Here is a 13,399-nt window from a genome sequence, read left to right on the forward strand (position 1 = left end):
AAGGTCCTTAAAACATCCATGTAGGTCTGGGCTGTGGTAGTTCCACACAAAACAACAAGGGGTGGAAGCCCTCTCCATGAAAACCACGACCACACCATAATACTACCGCCTCCGAATTTTACTGTTGGCACTACACACGCTGCCAGATGACGTTCACCGCGCATTCGCCATACCCACATCCTACCATCGGATTGCCACATTGTGTACCGTGATTCGTCACTCCACACAACGTTTTTCCACTGTTCAACCGTCCAATCTTCACGCTCCTTACGTTGCGTTGTTTACGATTTACTGGCGTGATGCGTGGCTTGTGAGCAGCCGCTCAACCATGAATTCATGTTTTCTCACCTCCCGCTTGTCATAGTACTTACAGTGGATCCTGATGCGGTTTGGAATTCCTGTGTGATGGTCTGGATAGATGTCTGCCTACTTACACATTACGACCCTCTTCAAGTGTCGGCGGTCTCTGTCAGTCAGCAGATGAGGTTGGCCTATACGCTTTTGTGCTGTACGTGTCCCTTCACGTTTCCACTTCACTATCACGTCGGAAACAGTGGACCGAGGGATGTGTAGGAGTGTGGAAATCTCGCGTACTGACGTATGACACAAGTGACACCCAATCATCTGACCACGTTCGAAGTTGGTGAGTTCCGCTGAGTGCCCCATTCTGCTCTGACGAAGTCTAATGACTACTGAGGTCGCTGATATGGAGTTCCTAGCAGTAGGTGCAGCACAATGTACCTAATATGAAAAACATACGTTTTTGGGAGTGTCCAGGTACTTTTGATCACATAGTTTATACCCACCAATGGTTAGTACTTTCACGAAGTAGGACTGCCGTCCGACAATTTCTTCTGAGTGCTTCACTTCTCTGTTGGTCAATGTACATTGGCGGAAAATGGTACTACGTAAGTGAATTTAATAATTCGCTTTAAAACCGAGAAATTTTCACCATGTCTATGTGCTACATTATGCCGACGAGAATGAAGGAAGCGTGTCTACTACCAAAACCAAAGTCATGCACCTGAGGCACGTAAGGATAAGACAGAAATGTTAGATAGCCGATGTTTTAAGTTTCACATTCAAGAAATCGTTCACACGGGTGAATCGTACAAACGTATCGTCAATTGACCATCGGACAGACTCCCGCGTGGACCACATATTAATAAGCATACGTGTTGTAGAGAAACAACAGAAAGATTTAAAAGCAAATAAATCACCAGCTCTGGATGGAATTCCAGTTCGATTTTACTCAGAGTACTCTACGGCATTTGCCCCTTACCTATCTTGTATTTATTGTGAATCTCTCGCCCAGCACAAAGACCCAGGCGACTGGAAAAAGCTCAGGTGACGCTTGTATACAAAAAGCGTAAAAGAAGGACCTGCAAAATTATAGATCACTATCCCTAACTTCGGTTTGCTGCAGAATCCTTGAACATGTTCTCAATTCGAATATAATGAACTTTCTTGAGACTGAGAAGCATATGTCCACAAATCAGCATGGTTTTAGAAAGCATCGGTCGTATGAAACTCAGTTTGCTCTTTCCACACCTGATATTCTGCGACCTATGGATGAAGGGCAAGAGGCACATTCCATATTTCTGGATTTTCGGCTAGAATTTGGCACGGTGCTTCGTTGTAGCCTGTTAACGAATGTAAGAGCATATGGAATAAGTTCACAGATATGTGTGGGGCTCGAAGACTTCTTAATCATAGACTCCAGTATGTTGTCCTCGACGGCGAGTGTTCATCAGAGACAACGGTATCGTCAGGAGTGCCCCAGGGATATGCGATGGGACCGCTGTTATTTTCTATATTTGGCTGACAGTGTGGACAGCAGTCTGCGGCTTTTTTGTTGATGATGCCGTGATGTACGGCAAGGTGTCGAAGCTGAGTGGCTGTAGGAAGATACGAGACGACTTAGATAACATTTCCAGTTGGTGTGATGGATGGAGGCCAGTGCTAAATGTGGAAAAATGTAACTTAATGCGGATGAGTAGAAAGGGCAAAACTGTAATGTTCGGATACAATATTACTAGTGTCCTACTTGACAGAGTCAAGTCGTATAAGTATCTGGGCATAACGTTGCGAAGCGATATGAGGTGGAACGAGCATGTGAGAAGTGTGGTAGGAAAAGCGAAAGGTCAGTTTCGGTTTATTGGGAGAATTTTAGGAAAGAGTGGTTCACCTGTAAAGAAGACCGCATATAGGACGTTGGTGCGACTTGTTCTTGGGTACTACTCGAGTGTTTGAGATCCGTACCAGGTCGGACTGAAAGAAGACATCGAAGCAATTCAGAGGCGGGCTGCTAGATTTGTTGCCTGTAGGTCCGAGCAACAGGTAAGCGTTACTGAGATGCTTCGGGAACTCAAATGGAATCCCTCGAGGGAAGGCGACACTCTTTTCGTGGAACACTACTGAGAAAATTTAGAGAACCGGCATTTGAAGCTGACTGCCGAACGATTCTACTGCCGCCAACATACACTGGGCGTAAGGGCAACGAAAATAAGATGCGAGAAATTAGGGCTCATAAGGAGGCCTGCAGACAGTCGTTTCTCCCCCGCTCTGTTTGCAAGTGGAACAGGAAAGGAAATGACAAGTAGTGGTATAGAGAACCCTACGCCACGTATCGCACGGTAGCTTGAGGATTATATACAGATGTAGATGTACAGTTGTAAAAATTCTTGCGCTGCACAAATACATACAGACGTGACATGAATTGAGAACTGCGTGAGTATTGGCAGTAAGAATAATCAGAGACGAAATTATATCTACTTACTATACCCGTGACTATAGAGTATTATGTATCGTCGGAAACTTGGCTTCAACTGAATGGTTTTGCCATTCGTTCTGTGTTTATGAACTGGGCACGATTTCTTGTCCCTAGAACTCAAAATCGTCCTGTAGAGTTATCTTCACGTGACTGCAGACAGTATCCAAATCACCGATAATGAGCTATATTGGATTTTTACTGGGAAAGCACAGTAAAGTGTATAACCTCGCCGGCCGGTGTGGCCGTGCGGTTCTAAGCGCGTCGCAGGTTCGAATCCTGCTTGGGGCATGGATGTGTGTGATGTCCTTAGGTTAGTTAGGTTTAAGTAGTTCTAAGTTCTAGGGGACTGATGACCTCAGTAGTTAAGTCCCATAGTGCTCAGAGCCATTTGAACCATTTTTTTGTGTAACCTCAGTCTGTGACTGAGGACCATCTGAAATAATCTGACATGTTGGAGTAAAATTCAGTTACATCAACTAATGTCAGTACTCTAACACAAACTCCTTCATAATGGTGAAGAAGCTTTTACTTTTGAAGTGCAACGTAAGCTGTGCTGCAAGGAGACAATAAATGAAGACAACCGCACGTGGGCAGGTACCCTATAAACTGTGACACATATATAAGAAGAGAGTAGATCCATTGTGGTGTTCGGAATGTAATCCATTGTTTGCGGAGCTCTACTGTCGTAATGAATATTTTTGCGTTCAAACATGGTCAGGGTTGAAGCAGTTTCTCTACACTGAGAAATCTGTGCTCCACCGTTTTACGTAGGATGTTTGCACGTAACATGTTTTCGGTATAACTGGAATATAGCCTTGACACGTTTTAATTCCTGTAGTAGAATTATCATTTCACTGAAGCCCTGAAATAGGCTCTCGAAATAGGTGCACGAGCGGTGAAAGTAGTTAGAAATTGAAATACACGCATGTAATGCGATGTTGTTATTGGAATTTTAAGTCCTCTCTTTATGAAACAATGACGTTACTAAACTATTGGCTACTTTTGCATATGTGTATGTGTGTTTGTGTGTGTGTGTGTGTGTGTGTGTGTGTGTGTGTGTGTGTGTGTGTATGTGTGGGTAGAGAGAGAAAGAGAGAGAGAGAGAGAGAGAGAGAGAGTGAGTGAGTGAGTGAGAGAGTGAATTCAGTTCTCCGAACTCACGCTGCTTTTCACTTCCCGGAAAGCTATACATGTTCAAAACGTGCTGAAGAAAGTCTGTTAGACTACTCTTGTGATTATCTTAACGTAAAGATTCCATACAGTTGTATAAAAAAATAGTTCGAAGAAAGTCACGGGAATTAATATGTGAGGTACACGTAAAGAAGGGTAATTGTATGTACACACATTCATACAGTACCTGTAGCGTTACGCAGTGATGATTGAGGAATGCTGCAACAAGTAGTCACTTTTTCATTTGTAAAGCTGCAGTGACTTACATTCAACATAATCAAATATATGACAATGGAAAAAGAGATGCAAAAGCTACTAACACGTAAACGGAATCGGAATTTAAGTTTATGTCCAACGTTTGCTAGCTGTGCAACCTCCATTGACGAAACTATAAGGACGACAAATAATCTACAATACCTTTCTGCTCGGATGTTCTTGCTGCGCCAGTCAGCAGGACCAATTTTGTGAGGAAATCATTTAATTGAGAATTCCTCTATCAGCAAGTGTCACGAATCTTGCCCGACAGCCAAAAATCTAACCTGTCATCCCAAAAAATTTCGAGATTAGAGTAAAAAAAATGGAGAAAAGGTACGATGATGGTTTTAATGGTTCGGGTATTCTACATAGTCTGCCCCCACTTGAGTACGTTCGTACAATCACATGGAACTGTCAGAAAACTTCTTCTTGCGGATGTTCGACTTGCGCGTAATATTGGCTTGGAAGTTGGTTATGTCGTCAAAGCTTTGACTCTTCACGTCAGTTTATGCTCTTTGTCGTTTTGTGGTAGGTTCGTACTAACAACAACAAGTCTCATCACACGTAATTCCTTATTTTCTTTTCTGAGAAGAACTGTTCGACTTTTGCAATTCAATGAAGTTGCGGCAGGGGCCGGAGTGTCATTGTTTTTGGGCGTGACGGGAGTTAAGGAGTGCTAGGTAAACTTTGCACCCACTTTTCTCTTCTGAAAATACTCTGGTAATTTTTTGGATGCTTTTAAGCTGCAGAATGTCTTGAACACTTGATTTGGCGATGTTGCTCCTGTGTTTTTTGCGGCCGTGCGGTTAGAGGCGCCATGTCACTAATCGTGCGGCCCCTCCCGCCGGAGGTTCGAGTCCTCCCTCGGGCATGGGTGTCAGTGTTGTCCTTAGCGTTAAGTAAGTTTAAGCAGTGTGTAAGTCTAGGGACCGATGATCTCAGCAGTTTGTTCCCTTAGGAATTCACACACATTTGAACATCTTTTTGTTTTTTGCTACACAACTACTCTGGAGCACTACTTTCACACGTCCCTTACTTAATACTGCCTACTCGCAACTGACGGGTCGAATGCACATCTTTTGTTTACAGTTTTTAGTTGAAGCTGCCACCGTAGTAACTGCGCCGACGTCTCTTATACGCCAGGGGTAATGTCAGCCGCTGAAGTTTTTGGACAGACGATGTATGTCCGCATTCCAACATACTTTCGACAATCGAACATTTAACTCTAAATTCCGACATGTGAGATCACCGAGTCGCATCAACCGCAATACTCGATTGACTCCACAGGTGCACACCAGCAACTCCACAGGTGCATACCTGCAACTGCTACCAGAAAAAGGAATCGTTTTCAGTCCTTTTATAACTGGTTATTTGGGTGCGGTGTTAATCTGCTGCCTGTTTAATTGATTTGTTCCAAAAATGAAACCGTAAACTTACTCCAGTGAAAAATGATCGTCAATTATTAACATCCTCAGCACAAGATTACGAAAGATTATATTTTTGTGTTGTTTGTAGTGATAAGATGTAAATTAAGAAATAGTGATATATATCGATAACACCGTATTAACATAACAAGTTAATGCAACTGTGATATATTGAATAGCAATCTAATTTGATAAATAGTTTTGTAGATAGAGGTCAAACAAATACCATACAAATATCTATAGCACCACCAAAAAAAACTTGCGGAGGTAACAAAAACGGAAAGCCGAGAAACACAAGTTCGGGTTGAGAAGGGGGTAAGAGAAGGCTGCATCTTATCGTCAATGTTGTTCAGTTTGTAGACCGAAAAAACAGTGAAGGGGAGTGGATGTAAATTCCGAGAGAGGAACGAAACTTGAAAGGGAGCAGAAGACAATGCAAATTTTCGCAGACGTTGTAGCCCCTCCGACCGGATGTGAAGAGGACTTAGTAGACTATTTGAAAGGATGGACAACAGACTTCACATATAATACACTATCCGGTCAGAAGTATGTGAGCAGTTGTTACTGGACACTAATATGTGTCCTTCCTTGCCTTTCTGGCGGCGTGAACTCTGCTGTGTGCTTTCGGTGAGGTGCCTGAATGTCTGTGGACGAATGACAACCCATTCTTCATCGAGAGCAGATACCAGGAAAATAGCGATGTTGGACGCTGTGATCTGGAACTAAGTTTACCTTAGGACCCACCCCAAATATATTCCATTTGGCTCAGGTTGGGACTCTGGGTGAGCTAGTCAATTTCAGGATACTATTGTCCACAAACCATTGCCTGGCAGATGCTGCTTTGTATCACACTGATACTATCATCGTCTCCGAACTGTTCCACTATTTTATGCAGTTTGCAATGGTGTAAAATGTGTTCATATCCTACCACATTTAGCATTTTCTTCATCTACATCCATATCTACATCTACCTGATTACTCTCCTATTCACAATAAAGTGCCTGGTAGAGTGTTCAATGAACCACCTTCAACCTGTCTCTCTACCGTTCCACTCTCGAACGGCACGCGGGTAAAACGAGCACTTAAATTTTTCTGAGTGATCCCTGAATTCTCTTATTTTATCGTGATGATCATTTCTCCCTATGTAGGTGGGTAGCTACAGAATGTTTTCGCAGTCGGAGGAGAAAACTGGTGATTGAAATTTCATGAGAAGACCCCGTCGCAACGAAAAAGGCCTTTGTTTTAATGATTGCCACTCCAATTCACGTATCATGTCTGTGACACTATCTCCCCTATTTCGCGATAGTACAAAACGAGCTGCACTTCTTTGTACTTTTTCGGTGTCATCCGTCAGTCCCGCCTGATGCGGATCCCACACCGTACAGCAATACTCCAGAATAGGGCGGACAAGCGTGGTGTAAGCAGTCTCTTTAGTAGACCTGTTCTAATTGTTCTGCCAATGAATCGCTCTACCCACAATACTATCTAAGTGATCGTTCCAATTTAGGTTATTTGTAATTGTAATCCGTAAGTATTTAGCTGAATTTACAGCCTTCAGATTTGTGTCACTTATCGCGTGATCGAAATTTACCTGATTTCTTTTAGTACTCATGTGAATAACTACACACTTCTCTTTAATCAGGGTCAATTGTCACTTTTCGCACCATACAGATATCTTATCTAAATCATTTTGCACGTCGTTTTCATCATCTGATGACTTTACAAGACGGTAAATGACAGCTACTCAGATTGTCTCCTATGTCGTTAATATAGATCAGGAACAATAGAAGGGCTATGACACTTCCTTGGGGAACGCCGGATATTACTTCTGTTTTACTCGATGAATTTCCGTCTGTTACTACGAACTGTGACTTTTCTGGCAGGAAATCACGAATCCAGTCGCACAGCTGAGGCAATACTCCGTAGGCACGCAGTTTGGTTAGAAGACGCTTGTGAGGAACGGTGTCGAAAGCCTTCTGGAAATCTAAAAAAATATGGGGATCACACCGTAACCACAAAAAATTCTCCCATACCGTAACATGATGTCCTGCATACTTCGCTGTAGGATCTGCACATAATAGCAAGCAAAGCTCTCAAGGCATTCTCTAAACCCAAATCCTTCAATCGAATTGGCGCAGGGTATAGAGTGATTCGTCACCCCAAGTCAATCGCTCCCGGTCATCCAAGTCCATTAGCGTCGCTCTTTGTACCGCCTCAAGTGACACTCAATTTCATCTACAGAAGAACCGGGTGATCAAAAAGTCAATATAAATTTGAAAACTTAATAAACCACGGAATAATGTAGATAGAGAGGTAAAAATTGACACACATGCTTGGAATGACATGGGGTTTTATTAGAACAAAAAAAAAAGTTCACAAAATGTCCGACAGATGGCGCTGGACAGCAAAACACCAGTGACTGCGCATGACAATCGTGTATAAAAGGAGCTGTAATGAGAGAGAGAATGAGATGCGACAGCAGTCGCAGCATGTTGACGTTACCTGAAAGTGAAGCTGTATTGTCAGAATGGGGAATGTGCTAGTTCAGCGTTACGATCCTACCGCCATAGGAAGGGCATTGTAACGGGTAAAGTTCCGTTGACAAATGCAGCTGTGGCGAGAATGATTTCGAAGTCCGAAGCCACGGGTTGTTTAGACGATAGACCCCGTAGTGGCCGACCGAGCACAAGGCTTAATGCTCCTGAGACAGTTCAGGAAGAATTGGAGACTGTAGTGGGTTCGCCTATGCACGGGGAAGTCAGCGCTCGTGCAGTCGCACGTCGCACCGGCATTCCATACACTACTGTTTGGTTGGCACTTAGGCGTACTCTCCGATGCTATCCGTACAAAAGCCATCGGCATCATGAACTGTTGTTACCTGGCGATTTAGTGAGGCGGAGGGCATTTGCGGTGTGGGCGTTTCAAAAGATGGCGGAAGATGACGATTGGTTGAGTAACGTGTTGTGGACCGACGAAGCTCATTTCACGCTCCGAGGGTCTATCAACGCCCACAACTGCAGAATTTGGGCTACCGAAAATCCTAGAACTGTCGTGGAAACTCCACTGCACGACGAGAAAGTCACGGTATGGGTTGGATTTACCACATCTACCGTTATCAGACCTTTTTTCTTCGAGGAAATGCGTGATTTTGGTTTTGTAACTGTTACCGTGGTGCCGGTGAGAGGTACGCCGATATGTTACAGAATCGCATCATGCCCAGCCTGGCTGATAAACACCTGCTGGAACGTACGATGTTTATGCAGGATGGCGCTCCATCCCATATTGCTAGACGCGTGAAAGATCTATTGCGCGCGTCGTTTGGTGATGATCGTGTGCTCAGCCGCCACTTTCGTCATGCTTAGTCTCCCAGGTCCCCAGACCTCAGTGCGTGCGATTATTGTCTTTGGGGTTACCTGAAGTGTGTATCGTGATCGACCGACATCTCTAGGGATGCTAAAGACAACATCCGACGCCAATGCCTCACCATAACTCCGGACATGCTTTACAGTGCTGTTCACAACATTATTCCTCGACTACAGTTATTGTTGAGGAATGATGGTGGACATATTGAGCACTTCCTGTAAAGAATATCATCTTTGCTTTGTCTTGGTTTGTTATGCTAATTACTGCTATTCTGATCAGATGAAGCGCCATCTGTCGGACATTTTTTGAACTTTCGTATTTTTTTGGTTCTAATAAAACCTCATGTCATTCCAAGCATGTATGTCAATTTGTACCTCTCCATCTACATTATTTCGTGATTTACTCAGTTTTCAAATTTGCGCTGACTTTTTGATCACCCGGTATGTGGCTGATGAGGATCTGCTCGTTCACTGTACCCATTTATTTTAACTCCCTATCGACAATCATTGTGTTTGATGGACTACTGGTAGTCATTCGTTCCGCTAGTTTTATACAACCACCCTCCATTATGTTCGACGGCTGCTGTCCGTCAGCACGTGCGGTGTCCCTGGTCTTGGTTCAGACACGGTTGTTCCTTCGCGTTTCAGCTTCACACTCGCGTCACTGGAAGTCGACTTGGTCAGCCACAGCAGGGCTGAAGTGTCCCTCACGGATCTGTTACTCGGCTGTCTCCCACTGACTATTCCACGTTCGAAGTCACTGACCTCTCCTCACCCACTCATCCCGCTGTTACAGCTTCTTCACTGACAACACAGTACCCCCCGTCTCCTTTTACACTGGCCTATCGTAATGCCTAGTGGTGAATTCCACATTATGTAAAGATGTCTGGATGCGTTTGATCAAACAGTGATTTTAAAGAGAAAAGCAAAGACGAAAGTGATGAAAGTAGTAGAATGGAGAAAATATGCTTGCTTAACATCAAAACCTGAAAGAAGTGAAAGGATTTTCCTACCTAGGAAATAGGTTTATACGATATTGCCAACTTGAGTATGGTATCAGATGACGATTGGCATATGCGAAGAGAGTAATAATGGATAAACTGCGCAAAAGGTATCAGGCATTGATATGGAAATAAGAAGAGAGTTCCTGAAGGTGCTATATCTGGAGCAGATCTGTGTATGGGAGTGAAACGTGGACCTCTGGAAATCGGGATGGGAAGAAACTGGAAACACTTCAAGTTTTGATGCTGTCGAAGAACATTAAAAATTAACCGGACAAGTGAGGTACGAAATGGAGAAATTCTAAAATGAAAGAAAAGAAAAGAAGTCTACGGAAGATACTCACAACAAGAAAGAAGGCTCAGCTGCAAATGTGTATGGTAGTGACACGCAGATGAAACGATTTGAACGTAACAGGGAAGGATGAAGTGCAGTATCAAAGCAATCAAAAGGTTGAAGAGAAACGTAACTATTGTATTTCCAGTACTGACCAATTCTGATCAGGAGATAATTTTCATAAAACTTCAACTGGACAAAAAATACCTTCATGCAAAGATTTCGATATTATTGGTTCGTTCTTGCAGGCAGCCGTTGCTAACTCGGCACTATGCCTCCTTTTGACGAAGCTCAACTTTCTGAAAGCCAGCTCAGGCGTTTATAAGTTCAAATAACTTCAGTGAAATGTCAGATATTATTGAAAAATGACAGGTAACACACTCTTTGTAATTTCAGATTGAAGTTACAGTACCTAATGAGTCGTAACAATTGCTATAAATATTTCTGAAGTCCACATACTCATTATTTTCTGCTGTAGTAATCATCCTAGAAAAAATCGTGTAGTTTTTAAGCGAAAGTATGTCTCTAAGAGAAATACTCTGTCCGTCCAAAAATCTCCGAGACAGATTTTAGTCCTGGCGTGTAAGTGACGTCGCTTGAATTAACAGCTATAAACGACGGACGTGTATTCGACCTGTCAGTTGTGAGCAGGCAGTGTTGAGTAGTGAAAATGCAGTCTTTATATGTAACCGGTCTTACGCCACAAATCGAAACTGAGTAACATTTCTAAAGCAAGTGTTCAAAACATTCTCTAGGATGTTTCGAAGAAGACAAAAGTGCAAGCAAAGGTTGCGCCGTATGCCTTGACTCACGAACAAAAACGACAAGTCGAGACCTGCCATGACTTGATTGAAGTGCAAATCTTTTGTAGAAAAATCATCTTGGGTGACGAGAGTTGGTGTTGTCAGTACGAACCTGCTACAAATCGACAAAGCGCAGAAATTCACTCGAAGGGTCAACGGTTGGACGACATAGCCGACACTGAAGCTATTGTGATGTGCGAGTTGAGCAACATCCCAAAGAAGAAATTTTCTGATGTCTATAAACAGAGTGAAGCGACAAATGGAAATTTGTACTAAGGACGGGATTCGAACCTGGGCCTCTCGCACACTATGCAGATGCGCTGACCACTACGCTACCCTGGCACAGTCGCGTCGCATAACTGCACGAAATACTCTGGCACGCCTTCCTCGTCAATCCAAATTCCCATTCACGCCTCAGCCTACTTGGTATCGCCCCTAAATTCTAACAGTATTGCAGAGGCTCTCCAACTGCACTGAAACAGCACCTCAGCATCGAACGATACGGGGGATCCTGCATCAAACCAAGGCATAGGTGCTTCTATCAAATGAAACCTCTTGGTTCCAGATACCTTTCAAAATCTCAAACATGTATGATGTCTATATGCAGACTGAAGCGGAGAATGAAAATTTGTTCCAAGGCCAGAATTCGAACCCAGATGTCCTGCTCACTTGGAAGATTCGCTAACCATTACGCTACCCTGGCAAAGTGGCTTTGAAATTACAATGAAATTAATACCCTTAGCTTCATACAGACGGTGATATAAGCCAACGGGGAAAGTTGAAAATGTGTGCCCCGATCGGGACTTGAACCCGGGATCTCCTGCTTACATGGCAGACGCTCTATCCATCTTTTATTTAATTTTCTTTTAATCTCATTTCGTTTGCTTTTGTTCGTTGAATCTGCTCGGGGCGGACGTCATAAGACACCCGTTTCAGTTCGTCGTTGATCCATTAACTCAGTATTTTTATTACAGAGGTCAGTTAACCCTCTGACCGAAAAGGCTGAGCTGCCGTGCCGGCTATCCATCTGAGCCACCGATGACACTGAGGATAGTGCGACTGCAGGGACTTATCTCTGGCACGCCTCCCGTGATACCCACATTCGAAATTATTGACCCGCACTATATTTATAGTGCACCTGCCCATTATACTCATTACTCGCGGTTTTACTGCCGATCTTCATACATATGAAGTGGCTTTGGACATACAGGGTAGTCCTTGCAATTCTACGAAGCCTCTGTGTCAAGATGGCGTAGTGGTCAGTGCATCTGCCTATCGAGTTGAAGACTCAGCTTCTGATCGCCGCCTTGGTTCAGATTTTCAGTCATCACTTAAGTCTGTGTATAGACATCATACATGTTTGGGACATGAAAATGTCCCTGAACCCATGTAATTTCATGTGAAGGAATTTTATGACGGCTTCACATGGTTGTATGAACGTTCTGTACGTTGTAATCAAGTGAGGGAGACTATGTAGGACACCTGAGGCATTAAAACCACCATTTTAACTTTTCTCTATTTCTAAAATTAATCCAGTATCTAAACTATTTGGACTGACGCGGTACGTCAGCACGTTGACCGCTGTGTGGCTGCTGGCGGCCACAGCAGAGCCTAGCCTGGTTTGGCGGTGAGACATCTATGACCAAGTGTGTGGCAGCCAACGTGTTAATGATGAGGGCATCAGGAAAGTGAGGTTTAAGGTGGACGCCTCTTCCACTGTTCAAGAGCCCTTCAGAAAACGTTCAGATACTCTAGTATTATTGACGTCTGTCCTTCACTGTTGAACCACTTCTGACAATTCTGTCTATGAAGTACACGTGTACTAACCGCAGTGGTGACACCCGTTCCAGTCGGGTAGTGCTTGGCTAGAACATGGACGAGTCACTTGCAGTCTGCCGAGTGCTGTTGGCAAGTGGGGTGCACTCGGCCCTGGTGAGGCCAATTGAGGCGCTACTTGATTGAGAAGTAGCGACACCAGTCAAGGAAACTGAGAAAGGCCGGGAGAGCGGTGTGCTGACCACATGCTCCTCCGTACCAGCATCCGGTGACGCCTAAGGACGAGGATGGCACGGCGGCCGGTCGGTACAGTTGAGCCTTCAGGACCTGTCTGGACGGTGTTTGTTTGTATATTTTGGCTACATCTTTTCATTTTGCTCTGTCTTACAGTTACGATGGCTCGATGATAATATAGTCACTGCCCAGAAAAGTTGTGATACTGAATGACTGCAGTTGAGGTATTGGACATCTCTCTTGGCCCACAGGCGGCGAAACACTTGC

Source organism: Schistocerca serialis, chromosome 5, assembly GCF_023864345.2.
Source record: "Schistocerca serialis cubense isolate TAMUIC-IGC-003099 chromosome 5, iqSchSeri2.2, whole genome shotgun sequence".
NCBI lineage: Eukaryota > Metazoa > Arthropoda > Insecta > Orthoptera > Acrididae > Schistocerca > Schistocerca serialis.